At 39.9% G+C, this 20,168-nt stretch overlaps 1 protein-coding gene across 1 annotated transcript in view; it reads right to left on the reverse strand.

The window, feature by feature from the left end:
• Nucleotides 1-11,769, reverse strand: part of LOC128357858 (vitamin D3 receptor A) — a 71,729-nt gene extending 59,960 nt beyond the window's left edge. The window contains exons 1-2 of the mRNA XM_053318253.1: nt 11,688-11,769; nt 10,533-10,698 (exon numbers count right to left, since the gene is read on the reverse strand). The gene's annotated coding sequence lies outside the window, so the exon portion shown is untranslated. The remainder of the gene's footprint in view (nt 1-10,532; nt 10,699-11,687) is intronic.
• Nucleotides 11,770-20,168: the final 8,399 nt, after the last annotated feature.

The raw sequence follows: 20,168 nt of genomic DNA on the forward strand, positions 1-20,168 counted from the left end.
AACAGTCACATAAAATAAAGGTTTTAAAAATAAATCTGTGTTAACCCTCACATACTGTTCATATTCTGGCATTTCTAAATATCCCCTCATAATTAGTCTCTATACATAATGTCTGAACTAAAATCATTCATCATTCATTAATTCAATTGGTGATTTATCCTTAATGAAGCTTTTAGAGAGAAGAGAGTTTATTATTTGGTTTTTATGCTTTTTTATTGATGAACAAACTAAGATAAATTGGACCAAGGTTACATAACATACACCACAAAAGCATGAGCTGCACAGAAATGGTTTTAAAAAGTTGAAATATTTCCATTTGTTTGTATATTCTGGGTCACATTAGAAGAAGTCTAAGTCTAGCTAAAGTTTAAAGTTTCTTCTCTCAAATTAGACCCTGAACAGTAAGTTAAGGGTTAATTTATTTGCCTTTAATTCCAAATAAATATTAATTGATTGAGAGTTTTCCACTGACTTCTATGATTCATTACAATATAATTGACTTGTTTATATTAGTGACTTTAACATTACCATGACCTTAATGTAACAGTACTGTAAACACCACAGTATGTACAGCATGTTCAGACCACAGAAACAAATCACGGATCCAAAAGATTCATTGAGTAAAGCTTCATATTCTGTCTTCTTTTTTTTTTAACATACTGTTTCTGTGCTGCGTGATACGAAAATGAAAGTGATGCAAAATGAAGGTGGGTATGACAATCTGGACGGGAGACGACGACACTGAAACAAAAAAAAACACAAAAAAAAAAGAGGAGCAGGTGGTTGGATTCTGTTTTAATGATCATACAACCCACACACGCACGCAGAGCTTGGCTTTTAGAAGGAAAAAGTAAAGAGCAGGTAAAGAGAAGAAAAGGGAAACGGACAATTATTGGAAAAAAGATGGGTGTGTCCCACAGAGTGGAGGAGGTAAAATAAATAAATAAATAAATAAATAAATAAAATACATAAAAGTATAAATGGAGATATGAAGAGTGAGCTCCAGCTTCCTCCTCATTTCACAGATTTACAGAGGAGGATAAAGAAAGCTGCTTTCAGGACAAGAACCATTTTAAGACTTTCCGAGACATTTGTAATTCTGCCCGGGGACCTGACTTTAAGACCAATTACAAATCTAAAACCGGACATAAAGCTGTCAGATCTGGCTCGTCTCTGGTAAATACAGAACATGATGAAACTATAAAACGGACGGTAAGAAAAAGAAGGAAAAAAAGACCATAGGTTGTAAACAGGCCTCTGGACTGCCACCGTTTAGTCCAATTTATATGCATCCTAGAGACAGCTCTGCGTGTTTATAAGTGGTGACCAGACATTTGTACATTGAGTAAATGTCAAATGTAATTTAAAGTTTGTAAAGTTAGATTTCTCTCCATTGGTAGTCATGGTGACAGACAGTTTGGAGCTCCATGTTAAGAGACATGATGTCCTGAAGTGTTTAGTTACACAGACTGCATGCAGACTCTCTGTTCTGGATTTATTTAGTATGTAGCAGTCCAATGATACTTGTGATTAAATGGGACACCTCAAGTTTGTATCCAATGCTTACGGACTTATAAAAATAAATTAAAAACACAGGAATATTGCTTGACAACTAAAATTAGTTATAGCTCCTAATTTAAACATGCTTCATCCTGTCCTGCTGGCTTTGGCCTGCTGCTCTGCATTAACACTGCATCTACACTGTGTATGTACACATGTCAAAAGGATGCAGGAGGACACAAGTGAGAGAAACACAATTGGAATAAATGATATTGACTTGAGCTGCATCAGAGTGTGTGTGTGTGTGTGTGTGTGTGTACACGCAGCACAATGCCCGGTCATCCACAATACTTTTGGGTGGCCGACAGTTCCCAGAAAGAGATGGGTGGAGCCTTCTGTGGGGGGCCTGTTGAGTTACAACCAATCCCCCCTTAGTGGGCTTGTCTCTTCTCTCTGCCTTCTCTCTGTGCTACAGTAGCATCAGGAAAGAGAAAATGAGGAATGGAAAGGAGGGGGAGGGAGGGGGGGGATTGGAAGCTGGGAAGAGGAGGGTTAGCTTCTCACTGAAACCCCCCCTTTCACTGGGCCTCCACAGACAGACACAGAAAGAGTGAGTAAGAAGGAGACAGAAGCTGAATCTCATTTAAGAGTGTTTTATGTTTCCTGCTCACTCCGGGGCAATTCGCTTGCAATATCCAGACATGTTAACACCCCGTTTTTGCAGAATATTAGCACACAATAAGGTTCATTTCTTCCTATGTTATTATATATTGTTAAAAAAAAAAAAAAAACACTCAAATTGCCTGTGAATTTAAAACCTCCAACTAATGCAGGTGTATGTTGTAGCCTTCCATTAGTTCTTTTATTTTTTGGCCGCTCCGGGGGAAGAGAAACAAGCATTAACTTAACTTTGACATATTATCGCCTTATAAAGTTGTTGTGGTGAACGTGTTAGCGAAACAACCTCCCCTATTCGCCACAACCAGCAGACCAATTTCGCAGCGCCGACTCCTGGGGGAAATATCTGGATCTTTAGCCACTAAACGCTCTGCAATTTTCATTAAATAGTCACTACCTTTTTGTCTGTCTGCCTCACGGTGGGTTTATCAGAGAGGGAAGTAAAAGAGAGGGCTGTAAAACTGCAACAATGAGCTAAAAGCCCCCCCCCCCCCCCCCCTCGAAAAAAAGTGCAGAAACAAGCTACAGCTTTTACATTACACAGATAAGACATTTGATCCGATGTTAATAGGAAAATATTGATTAGTGCAGCTTTAAGTCATATTATGGAGTTAAAATGCTGACTTTCTTGCAATTTAACATTACGCAGACCCTATTCCACTCACACTGGACTTAATCCTTGGAGGCAATGTCAGCCTGTCACTCACTGTTCTCTCAGATCATCCACAGAGCAAAGACACATACTGCATGGACAGACTTTAATTTACTTCTTATTATAAAGATCTGTGTTTGTGTGATACAGGACATTCTGTAGTTTCTGCTCCTTTTTGACAACAACATAAAGGCTTTTTCTCTTGACTTTTTTTTTTATCATGGCATACAGCAGAACCTGCCTGAATAATGTGTGACTGGATTATTGCTTAAATGTATTTATTAATTATTTGCTACTGAATGTCTCATTTGAAATTGTTAAAGTCTTATTTAATGGAAGAAAAAAAAAATTCTGCCAATTTGTAGTCAAACTTCTCATTTCACTTCTCTGTCTGATTTTTTACAAGAGCTTTTATTTATTTTGTAATACTTTTTAAAAACAGCTCCAGGAATAAGGTTGGTTTAAATAACTAAAATACATACAAACACGCCTTTATACGACAGCCTCATTATTCAAGCCTCGTTCAAAGCATCAAAAGGTGATGCGAATAATTAAGCTCTAAAAGGGTAATTTGTGTGGCATGAGCGGTGGCAAGGGAACCACCAATGTGGGGCTTAATACTCTTAACAGTCCGTGCCAGCGTAATGTCCCGCTACATGAAAAGAAAAAAGAAAAAACTCACTTTCAGCGCTCTGCTCTGGCTTTTCAAAAGACATCACGTTGGTTAGAATTAAAAACAGTGTTCTTATTGCACAATAGGTTTTTTTTTTGCTTGTTGTCTTGCAGTAGTAAAGCAGAAGTTTAAAAAAAAAAAAAAAAAGTATCTAGGGGCAATGTGATGTGTTTCTTGTATTAGGTCTTTAGTGTGCTTGCTTGCTTCCATTTATAATTTTAGGACTTGGCATATGTTGCTGTCAGCTGAACGCCGGTCAAGATCTGCTGCTGGCTGAGTTACCTCTGTAAAAGACAGACTGACGCTGATTTTGGTTCTCTTGTTAAGCATTTAAGCTGTTCCCTGGCCATGTTAAGCCTCGCATGGACTTGCTGAAAAGCGGGACTGTGCCTTTATCTTGAGTCAGCCTGGCTAAATGGATAAAGATACAGATACTAGAGATATTGCAATACCCTACTGTTAAAAATGGTACTATACCTTATTTTATTAGTAGTGGTACTACTTTATTAGTATGAAGTTTGGCAATATACCCGCGCAAACCAAAGGAGCCAACATGCAAACTTAGCAAAACATCTCGTAAACAGACCTGTTTGAATTAAAAAAGCGACAGGTTAGCAAATGTGATCCATAACATTATTAGATGCCTCAAACATAACTGTCATTTATTTGGTATGAGCGAACTTTCTTCACCAGCTGAGTTTCATGAAGCAATTAAAAGGCAATGATAACTTTTATTATATTTTGCAAGCCACTAAAAAGTCCATTTTATTCCTATACTTTTCTTCATGTTTTAGGTTTCATACTGAAGTCATAATTTTGATATCGTGACAACATTAATATAAAGGGCAGGCTGGTTTCAGATCTGTGCCTGAGGGGACAGTTTGGTAACCATGGCAAATATTCACTAGACCTCCAACTGATTCAATTTGTATAGATTTAGCTGGAATGATTATAGAGTGGAGTATGGAAATGATTCAATCCATGCATTTTAATGTTTCACTATCTCTGAGCACAACGTGTGGCCTAGAATGAATATGTGCCTTAAAACATATTGTTCAAAGAGTACAGAACTACTGGCCTGGCCCATTTTCCATCCATCTTATCCTATAAACCTACATAACATCAAAAATGGCTCAAGAAGAAACGTTTTATAATCAGACAGGCAATGAAGCTAAATAAAAAATAAACTGCTGCCTTTGTACACAACAACACAGCGTCAGTGAACTATATCACCAAAGAGCCTCATGTTTACAATGATGAATGTATTCTTGGCCTCATGAGAATTGACTGTGTTATGATAAGTTACCCGAAACCACAACACATCACATGAACCCTGAGATCTGTGGTCTCTGCCATTGTTTACCACCACCAGGTCATCCATGTGATGAAGGCCGAGAACTTGCGTTCTCTGTAAGCGCTACTTATGGTAGCCTGTGACCTTAAACTGTGAGTTGAGCCGCTATTGACGTTTATCTCGCCAAGCCCCTTAGGGGCTTCAAACAAGACCTAATCACAGCAGCCACAACACCAGAGCCTCCACTACATTTATGTTGTAGCTACACAATTACCTCTCATAAGGAATCCATTAGCCCCTGTTTAGCACGTTCACATTAAAAGAAGCGGGAGTAGGAGGAGACCATGGCTGTAGGAATAAAGTTTTTTTTTTTTTTTTTTTTTTTTTTTTAAAAAGGAGTAATCTGGAACATGTGAATGCCACAGAGTGGACGAAAATATCTGGTTTTCACCTCTCTGTTGCTGATTTATTCTTTACAACCTCTGGCCAGTTCTCCAAAGCTTTTACATTTTTGCCATTGTAAACTTCTGGTGTCTGGTGGGTCTTTCCTCAGGGAGAAACCTCTACCACACAGGGAGTTATTTGTTGTGTTTGTAATAAGCAGAAGAGGAACTGGTTTAACAGACAAAAGGGAAAATTCAAGAGCAAAGACAACAGAGAGAACGGAGCTGTTTGAATGACAGGAGGACTCAGAAATACTACAGCAATCAGCACTTACAACAGTCACAAGAGAGAGACTGAAAAGAATGATTATTTATTATCAGTCAATCAGCTGATTACTTTGTCAATAAACTAATAAATTGCACGTCAATAAAACATCTGAAAACAGTGAAAATGTTGAAAACTATTAATCATCTAATCAGCTCTAGTGAGGTTACTGCGTGTCACTCCTCTTCAAATTCACCTCTGCATATCTGTGATTGTGTGGCATAGGTCATGTCCTCTCCATTCAGAGGACACTCAGTTTTTAAAATCCTTGATAGCAGATGTTATCGCTCCCTGTTGAGATGATGCAGCAGAGGAGGGAGGACGTAAGGGGCAGGGAGGGGACGACTTTTTTTTTTCTGTCTTTTTTTGCCCCAAACATCCTTCAGCTAAGCCCGGAGCCTCTGTCTGTCTGCGACAATAGATTGTGACAAGGAGGGACCGTGTACATCTGAGGGCTAGCGCAGATTAAACCGGAATGAGTATCTAAATATTTGTCTGAACTTTGAAAAACCCCTAACTACAGTGTTGATTCAGGGCAGGACCTTGCCAAACCACCATCCCAACCCGCTACGCCAAATATAAATAAATCACTGACTGACATCAATATGCCCTGAAACAATGACCGGCTCTTTGTCGCATATAGTTGACGGACAACCGTGTCATCCATCTGTACAGGCCTGGCATATACCAATCCCTCCACTTGTCAATACTGCTCTGTATCTGGTGGAAAAGGGGTGTATACACCGACTTGTCCATCCACCAAACCCCCCACACACCTGATGCTTGAAGGACAGGCTGAGCGGTAGCTAAATAGACTCAATACAGCCTTAAGATTCTGTTCACTAGATGAAATGATGGGATATACAACATCCTCTGTAGTTAAATGATTAGTCTACTAATCAGTTGCAGCAGAAAATGAATCTGTATTTAATACTTAATTAATCAGTATAAGCATGTGTGAGAGTCTACAGCTTCTCTTTGTCTAGAGCAAGAGTAAACTGTTAGTTTTCAGACTTGTTGTTGGCGTCACTTCAGCTCAGAGAAAATTCTGTTTCATTTTTTCACTATTTTTTGACATATTATAAACCAGATGAATCAACGATGAATCAAGAAAGTCATCGTTATCGACCGATAATAAAAATAACCCTTACTCTTAGTCGCTACTAGTCTCCAGCTGAAAATCATCCTCCTACTCTCATTGCTTAGTGAGGTTTGGATAAAAACCGCAGTTTACAAAACCCGAAATGTCTATAAACATCTGGGTGAAGACTTGTTTTAAACGCTTCCTCCTAAGATTACTTTCACCAACTAAAAAAAAAAAAAACAAAAAACAGAAAGGGTTTAAAAATGAGCGTGTCTTGTATTGTAATAAAATGTGACTGCGCAAATCACTCAAAGCAAAATGAGAAGCAGCACTGACTTTATCCTCCGTGAACTAAACAAAAGACACTGGAAACATTTTACACATAGCAACACAGTGCGTGGGCATGTGTGTGTTTGTGTGTGTGTGTGTGTGTGTGTGTGTGTGTGTGTGTGTGTGTGTGTGTGTGTGTGTAGACCTGTAGGTATTTGTGCGAATGTGTTATGTGCATCGGCGCACACGTGCACTCCATATTGCCGGGAATTAGCTTACATTTCAAAATAGTGAGCAGCACCTTGAGGCCCCCATGCATCTGCTATCATTTTACAACCTGCCTGTAACTCAGCAGAGAGCAAACCTCCTGAGCACAATGTGCTACACTAAGCACTACGGGTGGGTGGAAAAAAAAAACTGATTCACATAAGAGTAACAATTCTTCTCTCCTACAATTCTGAATCAATTCACAAATGTTAAACAGCTTTTTTGTATTAAATTATAAAAAATCTAAAAAGAGCCAATGGTTGCAGACTTATTTTTTTAATTGAACGACTAAATAATTACCTTTTGAGATGAACCTGACATGTATTGTCAACATTTTCTACCCCATTGCTCAGGCTAACTTTAGAGAAGCAGAGCATTAACAGTCGAGACCGGCCAACCGAAGCACACTGCAGCATTAAAAACAATGTAAACTAACTCTGAGGTAAAGAAAATAACTCAGTGCTCCGTCTGTTTCACCTCAGAAAACCCCTGAACCCGCTCAAGCGTGTTGGACAGTGACGTCTTTCCCCAGAGCTAACAAACGGTGGAGCAGAGACACTGCTCTGCACTGAGACATGACGTTAATAACAGCAAAGCAACACACACACACACCTCTCTCAGTCTGTTATTCTCATACAGGAAGGAGACTGTAAGATGCTTTCAAACTAATTCAGTCATTAATTAATGCAGTTAACTTTTCAAAATAAAAGGCTATTACTATTAGGATTTATCATATCTGCCTGTTATGTTTCATATTGTATTCCAGTGGACTTTGAACACCAGTTAATGGTTTGGCACACAGTATACTGGTACATGAGAAAGAGAAAATAGTCCCCCCCCTTTTCTATTCAGTCTGTCGTGAATTGGTTTTGATTCAAGAATCACTTGTGAATCTAATCGGACACCCAAGAGTCACAATTAAAAATCGTGAGCTTCCAGAAGATTCTCACCCCTACTAAGCACCTCATTAGGGAAATAGGCCCTTTGTATCCCACTGAGTTAAAACGTGGGTGGGAGTAACCTGTAGATGAAACAATCAACACAGCAAAGCAGAGCTTTTTTTTTTTCCTTTTCATGACAAAATAACCTCTCAACCTCCAGCTTTTCTCTTTTCTTTCTTTTTTTTTTTAAACAGACGAATAAAACTGTGATATGCTCTATGTTTACTCCACAGATTCAGCACATGATGTTGACCTCCTGCAGGTAACACTGAGAAACATAACTCTGTATTCCAGTGGGCATCATACCATACAGTCTTGTAGATACAAGGTTTTGGCCCCAGAGAAGTGGGAGGTAAATGGAGAGGGAATCATGTTATTGCAGGGTGTACCGTGGTGTGTTTACTCACAACAGCCCAGTAAAAATTACAATGTGCCAAGACAAGTGGAAAACAAACATACGAATAGTCCAACCAAACCACTAAGTGGCAAACAACATGGCCTTTAAGGCTGGAGAGCAGGACTTTAAGATATAAATGAACATCTGTTATATTCAAGCCAGTTCACACAATGACGATGAAGCCTATCACCAACAGGTAAATCCCTCTGTATTTCACAGTATACAGAGTTTTAAATCTGGTTTCTATGGCAACATTCTCACACTGGCACACCCTGATGCATTTTATGTCAAAAAGCAACGACTGGTTTGCCAGAGCTGAAGGGCTTTAGAGATTTCCATTGTTTCCAGTTTAGCCCTCCGCTAACATCGAGGGATAAAATAATTTAATCACGCTTCTCTTCTAGACTTTCCAAATATTATCAGACCGAAAAGATCAAATTCTGATAGCGAAACAAGTTATTTTGCAGAGGTTGTGACACTCAAAACAATTTATCCCACTGTCTTTACAGCCACAACAGTAGCAACGGGTACCGGCTAACGCATTATACCTATAGAACATGGAGTTACATGTAGGTAAATACTGTGTTCTGTCACTGCCAGAGGGGGGAGACAAAAGTTCCACACTACAGGTTTAAAAGGATGAAACATTAACTTTCTAATCTTATGGTTCACACACATGGTACACAGTGTATCATCATATTCAGCAGAGTCAACAGTACAAAAAAAAAAAAAAGACTGGAATAATAGCTGTAATTCCAGTCAGCACCACAACTCGATCATCATCTTTACAGACCAGTACAGATATACTGTTTTTACAGTGCTAAACAAAAAGGTCCAGGTTCAACAGCTGCAGAGCTGTGTAGTATTGAAATTCAATATAAAATAATATTAAAGCAAATGAAAAATGTTGCTTTGGGTTATGTCCAAGTAATGAATTTACTTTAAAAGGTCTTATAGAGAAAATCAGATCACTACACTGGTATCAAAATTCCAATCAATAAGACACAAAAGGGGGAGAAAATAAAAATCTCATCACACATAAAACTTGTATTACATAAAATCTAAAAGCAGTTTAATTTCTCCCCAGTGAAGGGAAACATGTTCAGCCTGGCTGGAAATACTTAAAAAGAAATCCATTATGTTTCTACTGCAAAACAATGCTACCCTTTCAATCATACTAAAATAATACAAATTCCTACTTTAAAAATCAGGACCAATGTTTTTTTTGTTTGATATTCAGCCTCATAGTGAAACACATATACTGGAAACTCATTAAATAAAAAGCACTTAATTGTGAGCAATGGCCAGGAGAAGCAAGAATTTAAATGGCCACAGATTCCAGTTAAGTCTCATGTATAAACAACAGATTAACTTTCCAACCCAATACTGTCTGTGTTTCCCAACAGTCCCAAAACAACATTTTCCAGTAATAGTAGCTGACTGAAGTCTATCCGGGTCTATTCTACTCCACACATCTCCATGCTCATCTTGTCCCTTTGTCTTCCCCGCCTGCACAGAGGAGCAGCCTCCCTCCTCTACCCACCAGAGACTGACAACCTCCAGGAAGGAAGACATGCAACACCTCCGCACACTTCTCCCACCACATCACAACACAACAAAAACAACACCCATTTGCCTCAGTCACGTGAAATCGCGTTTTCAAGAGTGCGTGTTCATTTACTGCAATGCAATCATCTCCATTTCGGTTTGTTTTCACCCTTCGGCGTTTGTGAATTTGCAGGGATTTGCGCACTGGCCCTGCTGCAGGCAGGCAGGCAGGCAGGCAGGCATACACATGTGGAATGTGGAGGGAAGCACCCGCCTATAACAATAACACCACACACAAAACATAACCGGGAGGGACACGGCTTGTGTAGAAGTTGTGCTGAAATGCGAAATGCCATGTGGCCTCTCCGCGCGTAAATAAGGTATAGCATGGAAACAAAGAAGGAAAAAAAAAAAAAAGCTGCATGATTTTTTTTTTGGCCCATGTGCAGCGGCTAGCGCCTAACGCTAACCGAGTACATTTTTTTCTGTCACATAATCCAGCCAGTGAATTGTCTCTTACCTGATGTGGCATATCAACCTTCACTTTTGTGCAGTAGCAGAGGCAGAGGGGGGCCCCCAAAATGTTGGAGCCAGGTCGCCAAATTTTCCGAGCCAGTGGAGTTGAAGGGGCGGCTTTTTAACAATTTCCCCACGCTGAAAAACTTTTCCTCGGCATTAAAACAAAACTGTCAACAGAGAAGAAAAAGGAGGAGTGATTCAGACAGGCCTATCTAACGGTCAGTGTCGGGGGCCGGGAGCTGGGTAACGTTAGCCCCCCGGTGACGTCCCGTTATTTCTTGCATGGACTCACTGTTACGCCAAACGTCATTCAATAAATCTGGCAATTCAATAGTTGCTTTGCTCGGACTGATGTAAACGCCTCCGACACTTTCGTGGAAATTCGGCACACGACTTACACGTAATTAAACACTTTACCTAAACAAAACTTTTTTTCCCCTTTCTTTAAAAAAAAAATAATTGCAGCTAATTGTTCACACTTCTCGCTACTCGCCTAAGGTTTTGTAAGCTAAACGTGAGATTAAAGTGAGTATGTTGGTAAGGACGTCCACCCGAATTGAAGAAAATGAGTCCCGAGCATTTGTGAAACGTCTTAAGTCGTGTTACTAGATTTGTACATTTGCCAAAAGGCACGGCCATATTCATCTGCCACATTTCTTAAAAGGAGTTTCGCCGTCCCCCTTTTCCCCCCCTACACACACACACACATACACACACACATACACACACGTAAGAGAGGACATCACCGGGGCTCGGACACTGGCTAACAACAACGCCATCAGTCCCAGCAGTTGCAACACGAACATGTCATTTAATGTCCACACGCCGTGGACATTTACTGTGTTACGGTAGCGGCGCGGCTGTGAAATGGCCTCTCCACAATGACATTACGCCGAGGCTGAATGGATACATTGTTTGTGTCAGCGGCGTGTCAAAATACTGCAGCCCACTAGAGAGCAATAACAGCAGCTAACGCTACGTTAACAGCAGCACACTTTACTGGCCCTGAAAAGCGCGTGTGCCACTCGGCCCTGAAAGCACTTCTCAGGAAAAAACGAAACGAAAAAGAGCAAAACTACAGTGCTAATACACCGCTGCAACACCTTCCGCCACACGGGGAACTCCAAAAGAAACAGAAAAGTGCAAAATAACTTACATTAGTCCATGCGAAGAGCAACGTAAGCAGACACTGTGTTAGTCCAGTTTTTTAGATCTGTATCAACATAGATGGACAGCACTTCTCCATAGTCCCGCCCCCACATTTTAGCAGTCAGGCATATCTATACATATATATAATCCTCGCAGTGTCCAATCACAGCTCTCCACTCGGGAATGGTGTCTCTTCCTATTGGACGAGACGCAAATCAATCTCGGGCTGAGTCTCCAGCTGTCTCCCTACCATATAGGGGTGTGTCGTGACGTAGCAGACAGCCTGATATATAGTAAACAACTTCGCCCAAAATCATAGTTAATTAAAGCAAAAGAAAATACATAAATATGCAGAAAATGTTTCATTATATCTTCCCGACGCTTGTGATGTTCAGGGCGTTTTCTGTATTCAGAAATATACACAGAAAGAAATGGTGAGTAATGACTCTTGAATCTATGTACATTTTGTGGTATATTTGTTTGTGTACGTATGTGTTTAAGTAGCTAATGTTTAATTTTGACTGCTAAATTAACTTTGCCACTCCACGTTTTTCTCATTGTAAATTATTTATGATTTACCTATACATAATATATGAAAGTTCCAGCATCCTCTCTACTCTCTCTAACCTGTCTGTCCTGGAAACTGGTGGTAACTGATAGTATACACATGCAGAGAACGTGAAAGGTCAGTGAAAACATTCCCTCTAACCCACTAACTGCATAGTGTCCATAGTGTATAAATGGAGAGACACCAGAGCTAATTTGTCTACTTGGTGGAACTATTCAGATGGATGATGGGGCCCTGTGGTGCTATAATATGTCTCTCCTGGGGGGGTTTATTATAGCTTTTCAATCACCACATTACTCTGTAATTAGGAACAATTCTCTTCTTAGATCCATTTGTTGTCATTTCCCTGGATGTGCCAGTGCATAACACCAGCCTGGGGGACCTATGTATCTTTTTTCATCTGGGGTATGCCAGCAGGACTGTAGGCCATTTGGAACTTACAAGGACCTTTCAGTAATGACAAGGCCCATGTTGGCACAGCAGTCAATCCATAACTTGCCATACATTTCAGGCTATATGATACATATGAGACAGGCAACATTAGCCCTCTCTGACAGGCGGAGGAAAAAAAAAAGGCAACCTGAAGCCTGCTTATTGGTGGCTTTGAGTTCTCTGTGAAAGGATTAGGGTGTTTCAAAGCTTGCTTTCTGTGCTGTGTGAAGGAGAGTTTTAAAAACCATTCATGTGATATACACTATGGCTTGTTATTACTATATGTTGAATTACAGTATGTTGTGACAGTAGCTGATTAGAAATTACTTTATGTCATCATACGAGCCTCTCTAAAGGAAGTGTGAATGAGTTCAGAACTAATGCTGTTGCATATATAAGAATTCCCTTTTTTCTTCTTTCTCTGACTGGAAATGACTGTTGTCAGGCAGTGGAGATGTCTTCATCGTGGGTGGAGTATGTTACTTTAATATGATTATCACATTAGGCTGCATGGAACATCTACTCTGACTAAAAGCTGTAATGTTGTTGTAACTTTTTAAAATGTATGTGTATTGTTATACTTTAGTATACTATACTATATATGTTTATATTATACTATACTATGCCCTACACTCTTCTAAACTATACTATATTACACTCTTATATTGTATACTATACTGTAACATTACATTGTTGTATTGAACAATACCTTATACAATACAAAACTGTACTATAGCTATTATAGTATATATACTGCATACTATACACTACTATACTATACTTCATTATGCTGTTATCCTATATACAGTTATATCATACAGTTCTATTCTGTACTTCATTATATTGTTAATCTGTTTACTGTTACAACATACTACATGTACTGTGCTTCATTATATTCATATCTCTTATATTGCACTATACCCCACACTATAGAAAGTCTCTGATTATCCTGAATAGTGCTCTTTAAATACAATGTAGTATTATTATTATTATTTTAATATACTATGTTCTTTACAATACTATATCTTATTATAGTACTACTGAAAAGTTTAATTAATTAATACAGGGTCAGTTCACCCAAATCAAACCCAAAACCCAACATATTTTATCCCCTTCTCACTCACAAATAAAAGGCAATTACATAAGTTGTATTGTGAAGAAGGTACCCTAAACCCTGGGCAAATGAATATAAGTTGATCTACATAGCTACATAGTAGTATTGGTAAATGCTAAATGCATTTGTGAGAAAGAGAAAGACAAAGAAAGAGAGAGAGAGAGAGAGATTTGGTTGAAGTGACCCTTTCTTTTCTTTTTTTCCTTCCAGTTCTTCCATTACAGGAAAGTTGTCCTGGCTCTCTGGTTCTAATGTTAACTTCCTTGAGGCTAACTCAGGCTGAACAACTGCTGCAGTCATTATGATGTTAATCTTGTAAGATTGTCTGCAAAGTGCTTTAATATAAATGTCAAACATAAATGGTTACAGGCAAATGCATTATAGTCATACAATGGTAAATATGTAGTTTGAATAAAAGCTGTTATGTCTTAAAAACCTTTTGTAACTCCATTAAATGCACAATGTGATTATGTGTAGATTCACACCTGTCCATCTGCTCAGAATGCTATAAAATAACATTTTCTGTGTGTCCAAAGCCTCCAGTGTTTAAAAAAAATTAAACACACCAGTTGTATCCACAACAACATAACAGCATTGACTCAGCTATTGTGGAATGAATATACAAAAAGAAAAAGTAACCATGAGTGTATACACTACCTATGTACTTTATATTCACATGTGTATGTGTGCATGATGTTTTTCCTTGCAGCCTGCCTGCCTGTGTGTGCATGTGCTGGAATCTAGGCCATCCCTTGTGGCTTTGTGTCTGAGAGGCGGATCAGTCTATATGAGGGGCAGCCAGGCATATGGGCGTGTTTGTGTGGGAGCATGCGCACACGAGACTACATCCTCCTCTGTGTGTGAGTGTGTGTGTGTGTGTGTGAGGGAGAGAGAGAGAGAGAGTATATAGTGTATGTTGTGTCTTGGTTGTCGCGGGGTGTTTCCACTGTGCAAACACACATCAACATAACAGGAACAGGAGGCACTCTCACTTAAATTGTACATACACAGAAACACACACTTTCTCTGTAGCTCTCTCTTCCTCCCTATCTTCCTTCCCGTTCCCATAGTCTCCATCTCACTTCAACGCCCCCCCACCACCACCACCACCACTCTCCTACCCCCCCCCACCCACCCCCTCAAACCAACACACACACACACACACTCACTACTCTCTCTCCCACTCACAGGGTGAGTCTAGGAAACAGCTGGAAAAGCAAATAGTCGCAGGCAGGCCGAGCCCTGGCCCACTGGCTCTCACACATGGCTGGACCTTTACTTGGATGAATGCAGTCCTCACACTGATTTTTCAGCTGCAGTCAAAAAGCACAAGGAGCGGCGCAATTGCACAAACCTAAAGGAATGCTGCAGCAGTTGGCAAACACACTCTTTGATCAACTCGCAGTGTGTGGCGAGAAGATTGGTAGCAGTGTCATCCTCGTGTGCCACAAGTCTCTCTCTCTCTCTCTCTCTCTCTCTCTCTCTCTCTCTCTCTCTCTCTCTCTCTCTCTCTCTCACTCTCGCTCTCTCTCTGGGATATTTTGGCAGCTTACGGCCACACAGAGGATCACACAGTCCAGGGAGGGAGTTGTCGCAGGAGCAACCGGGCCCTTCCTTGTCCCCCCACCCACCTTCCCAAACCTCCCACCCCACCAAACCCCCCCCCCCCCTTTTTATTAATATATATTTTTATGCTCCTCGGTTCGACCCCTTCTCCTAAGTCTTCAACAATGTCATCATCATTTTTCCAACATCAATAAACTTGACCCATATTCACAACAAATGTGCTGCATTCTTTCCAATCACACATGAGTGAATTTGATAGCTGAGCAAAACTGGAACATGGGGTCAGTAAGTCAGCAAATACTGGAGACTGCATCCACTAAGCCTTGTTTTCAGCTGACAGTCTCCTTTGATTAGAACCCATAATATCTGACGCAGTATTACATGTTTTAAGTGTTGGGTAATAGATTGAAATTAATATGAAAATGAATTTAATTAGTAGTGGATTGCACATCTTTCTCACTTGTTGTTTTCACTTGATCTGTTCAGGAGACACAGTTAAAAACACTTCATACTGACAGTGGATGTGTAGCATGTGTATGGGTGTGACCTCCCAAAATGAAAAGGCTAAACAGAGCAAAGCCAGACCACGACCTGTCTCGACTCAACTACCTAAAGATCGTTCGACTCTTGTCTTCTATTGCTCTTTTGAAACGTTACAAACCCAACGATGTCCTCAGCTCACATCCAGCAGGCATCACCTGTTCCCACACGAACCGCCGTCGACTATCTGCTCCTCTTGTGGACATTGCTCTGTTCTAAATCCCGAGATAAACGGTACAATAAAACAGAAACTTTTGACCACAGCGATCCCACTGACTCTGCAGTCCACTTCACGGAACATAAACACCAAACCACAGATTTTTATTTGTTCGAAACCTTTTTGAGGCCGGGCCCTGTTTTTACTTCATCATCACCCCGCTTTTATTTCATCTTTTTGCGTTAGTTCCCGTACTTGTGCTTGTGTGGTGTGCTTGTTTTGTACGTATTTTTATTTTGATTATTCAGTTGGTTACATCTTATTACCCCGATGCGGTCGGTTGGCTGTTCTGTAAAGTTCATTGTTATTCTTGTCTTGCCCTGGCACTCCGTTCGAGATGTTTTTACTTCGATTTCCCATTTAATCTGTTAATGTTTATCAAATGCCAAAGTCATTTCGCTGATGTCATCCTTTTGTTTTCAAGTGGCGTATAAGAGATTGTACCACTTGACATTTCCTGAGGAAGTGACACGGTGTCGAACGTGTCACCTGTGCAGACCACACATTGAGTAGAGCTCAAAAATCTCATATTTTTGTGCACAGTCGGAGTGATTACATATGTTTCCTTTTGCATTCAAGGGGATTCCACATTGTTTTCCTTTCGCAGCCCATCCAAAACAAAATCTGACTAAATACCAATACATGTTGCGTTATATCCACTTGGCCGAGGGGGGGAAATATATTTGATGGATTATTTCCACTCATTTGAGCTCTTCAGGAAGCGTTTAATGTGAAGTGGCTGGGCTGAGGAAAGGATACACACCCTGCTCCGAAAGCTGCGAGCCTGACTGAATGCAGCCCGCTGCACAAAGCTACACAGTCATAAATCAGCTCTATCATAACACACCACCTGTGTATAGCAAATGTCAGCAAAAATAGTTTCCGTCAGTGTCCCTACCGCTGAACAGAAACGAAAAAGTTTCTCATGAAAAGAAGAAATGGAAAATTGTGTACTCGGTTTCTTTATCTGCAGGAAAAAAAAAGGAGCACTTGTGGAAATACTCTACACCTTGTTGTTAATCCCGACTCAAGAACTGATTCTTATGCTGTGTGGCACTTTATTTTGAGTTGGCATGCATGATGTTTTTTTCTTTTTTAAGTTAACTCATACAAACATGTTAAATATCACCACATTTGAACCTATTTAATCAAAAAAATATTAGCCTTCCAAATGTAAAATTGTGGAACTCTTACTACATACAACCAAATGCATGCAGACAGTTAAATGACTTGTATACTATCATTTATAATTATATATATATATCCTGGACAGAAACAGGAGACACACTATACAACAATCCATTTAAAGAGTACATTTTAAAAGAAGAAAAGTTGAATTGAGGACTGATAACAAAACCATGTGCCAGGTTCAGTCTGTGCTGTTATAACAATGACTCAAAGCTGTGAAACTTTGACTAAAGCTGCATCTCAACCATGCAGAAGAATGATAAAGTTGCCAAAGAGGAAGAGAGAAAAGACAGAAAACAGAGGGAGAGGCTGCAGACTGCAAACGGATGAGACAATAGACTGCCGCGTCATCGTTCGACAACCCTGATCAATGTCAGGCTGTTGCACAACACCGAACCCCCTCGCCTTTTGTCTCCCTTTTTTTTTTCTTGCTTCACTTCTTACTGCCCTGCGCTCTTTCTTCTCTGTCTCGCTCCGCTCAGTCCGCACGGCAGCGACAACAAGAATCGTGGAAAAACTGCTACAATGTGGCATTAATGAGGAACGAAAATGCTAAATGATTCATGTTATCAGTATTCAAATTGTTTGCAGTTGCTTCAAGTCTCCCCCCCCTCCCACCACCACCACCACCCCCCTCTCTCTTCCAGCATTTTAATTCATTTGGTCTTTTTCTCATTTGTGAGGCGATTTAAAGAGAAATGACAGGCACAGGGTGACAAGGGCAAGGGTCTCCCCTCCTTTCTCTGCTTGCTTGTTTTCATTCCTGCCACTCCTCCCTCTCCCTTTGGTCCCTCATGAGTGACCTCTGCCCTAGTGGGATTTGTCACAAGTGGGGAAGAAGAAGCCTGTATCACAGCTTCAAAATGAATCCATTGGTGATTGGAAACATTGAAGATCTCCTACCACAACAAACAGATAGGAGCTGCACGGCTTCTGAAAACACAGTTGAAATTCCACTCTGATTACTAGGCTCTTGTATATAAAGATGTCTCAATTTCTCTCTTTATTTACTAAATATTATCCTCTCAAAGCATCCCTCATCATTGAGTTGATCCCTTGTTTCATATGACGCTGTAATGTAATGCTCCTCGGGCATCGCGTCAGAACCCCAAAATGGATCCTCACATGACAGGAGTGCCAGTGTTAGAAGTCCAGGTCCCGAGACGACACACTCAGCAACTGCTGCTATAATATAAACTTCATGTATAAAAGATGAGGATTGCCTTTTTATAACACAGAGCAAGCAGAGCAGCCTGGCAGGATAAGACTTTGTTTTTTTCCTTTTTTCTGAATGCGTTTCTGAGTGCCCACTATTTCGGATTTTTCGTGGAATTTTTTTTATCCACTTTTGATTCAATTTCAGTGAACTATGAAATCATACACTTTGACTCCATCCCGGCAATTTCCTACCACTGAGATTTCTGTTTTCGTGTCATGTACCACACATCCCACACTTGTTCCCCACAGCTGGAAACTGGGAGCAGGTCTCAAAGAAGAGATCGGTGCCATTCTCCTTTCAACCAGTCTGTCTTCAACCTACCATTGTGGAGGTTTTTTTTTTTTTTTTTTTTTACCATATTTGCTTTTTTATTTTCTGTTGACACAGTGGTTTATGTTGGTCGGCATTTCCTACCACAGCTGGCTCTTCTCTCTGTATCCTGTGTGCTTGGAGTTTTCGCTGCCATTTTTCTTGCGCTGAGAAGCATCAGCGGACACATTCACATATCGCAGTTCACAGTTGTCACATTTATGTTCTAATATTTGACGCACCAACAAGGTTTCATACAAGAAGACACATTTTGCAACCTTAGTGTTAAATTTCCATTGACATGTTTTGGGCATTGTAGATTTCAAGGATATCTTTCCCAATCACATCCCAAACAAACAATCAGAAACACACATAATGCACCATAGATCCCTATTTTCTAAAATTTAGTCCCAAACACCCATTATGCTATATCCTATTTTATTACAACAGCCTATAGTCAGAGTGCACAAACAACTTCCTCTATAGGATTCAATGCAACCACTATAGGTTTCACTCCAACCACTATAGGTTTCACTGCAACCACTATAGGTTACAATTGCTTTTGTCCAAAGCAAAGAGTACAATGCACAACTTTCCCTGGTCGTGATGCATAACTCAGTTTTTTCTAGCATGACCATTGGCCCATTCATGAGCAGATGCATGTGACACAGATCACAAACATCCCAAAGCACATGCTTAGCTGTAGGGGTTAAAGAGAGCACCGAGCATGTGACTGCAGGATCATACATGTGGATAAGAAAGCTAGGGTGATGATATGGATTGTTATTGAATGTGCGCTTATGATATATTACTGATATTTATTGCTCATTAGTAAGTGTTGATGTTAATAATATTAGTCCAGCTGGTAGTGTTCAGCGCTTGCAACGTCTTTTGTGGTTCTATACTATACCATTAAGTTTGAATTGATCTGACCTAGTTGGAGCTGAACTGAGATGAACTGAATTGAACTTCTCATTTGACTTGAGATTCCACACCAATTCAACACATTATATCTGTCACACTGTTTATACATGTGACTCTGAAATACTTTAAGCCTCTTTCGCATTGAAAAAAAATATCACACAATCTCGAGGAGTCATTATTTCATGAAACTATGATAATCAACTAATTATTTAGGTCGTTTTATAATATAAATGTCATTGTCTCTGATTCCAACATTTCTAATTTGATGTGTGTCTTTTTTACAACTGTAAATTGCATATATTTTGATGTCTAGTTATTGGCATTTCTATGATTCTCTTTTGTTTTGCAAATTAAAGGATTGATCATTGAATTCAATATCACAATAATCTATAAATTGCAGCCCACACCTTA

This window comes from Scomber japonicus, chromosome 4, assembly GCF_027409825.1.
Source record: "Scomber japonicus isolate fScoJap1 chromosome 4, fScoJap1.pri, whole genome shotgun sequence".
Taxonomy (NCBI): Eukaryota; Metazoa; Chordata; class Actinopteri; order Scombriformes; family Scombridae; genus Scomber; species Scomber japonicus.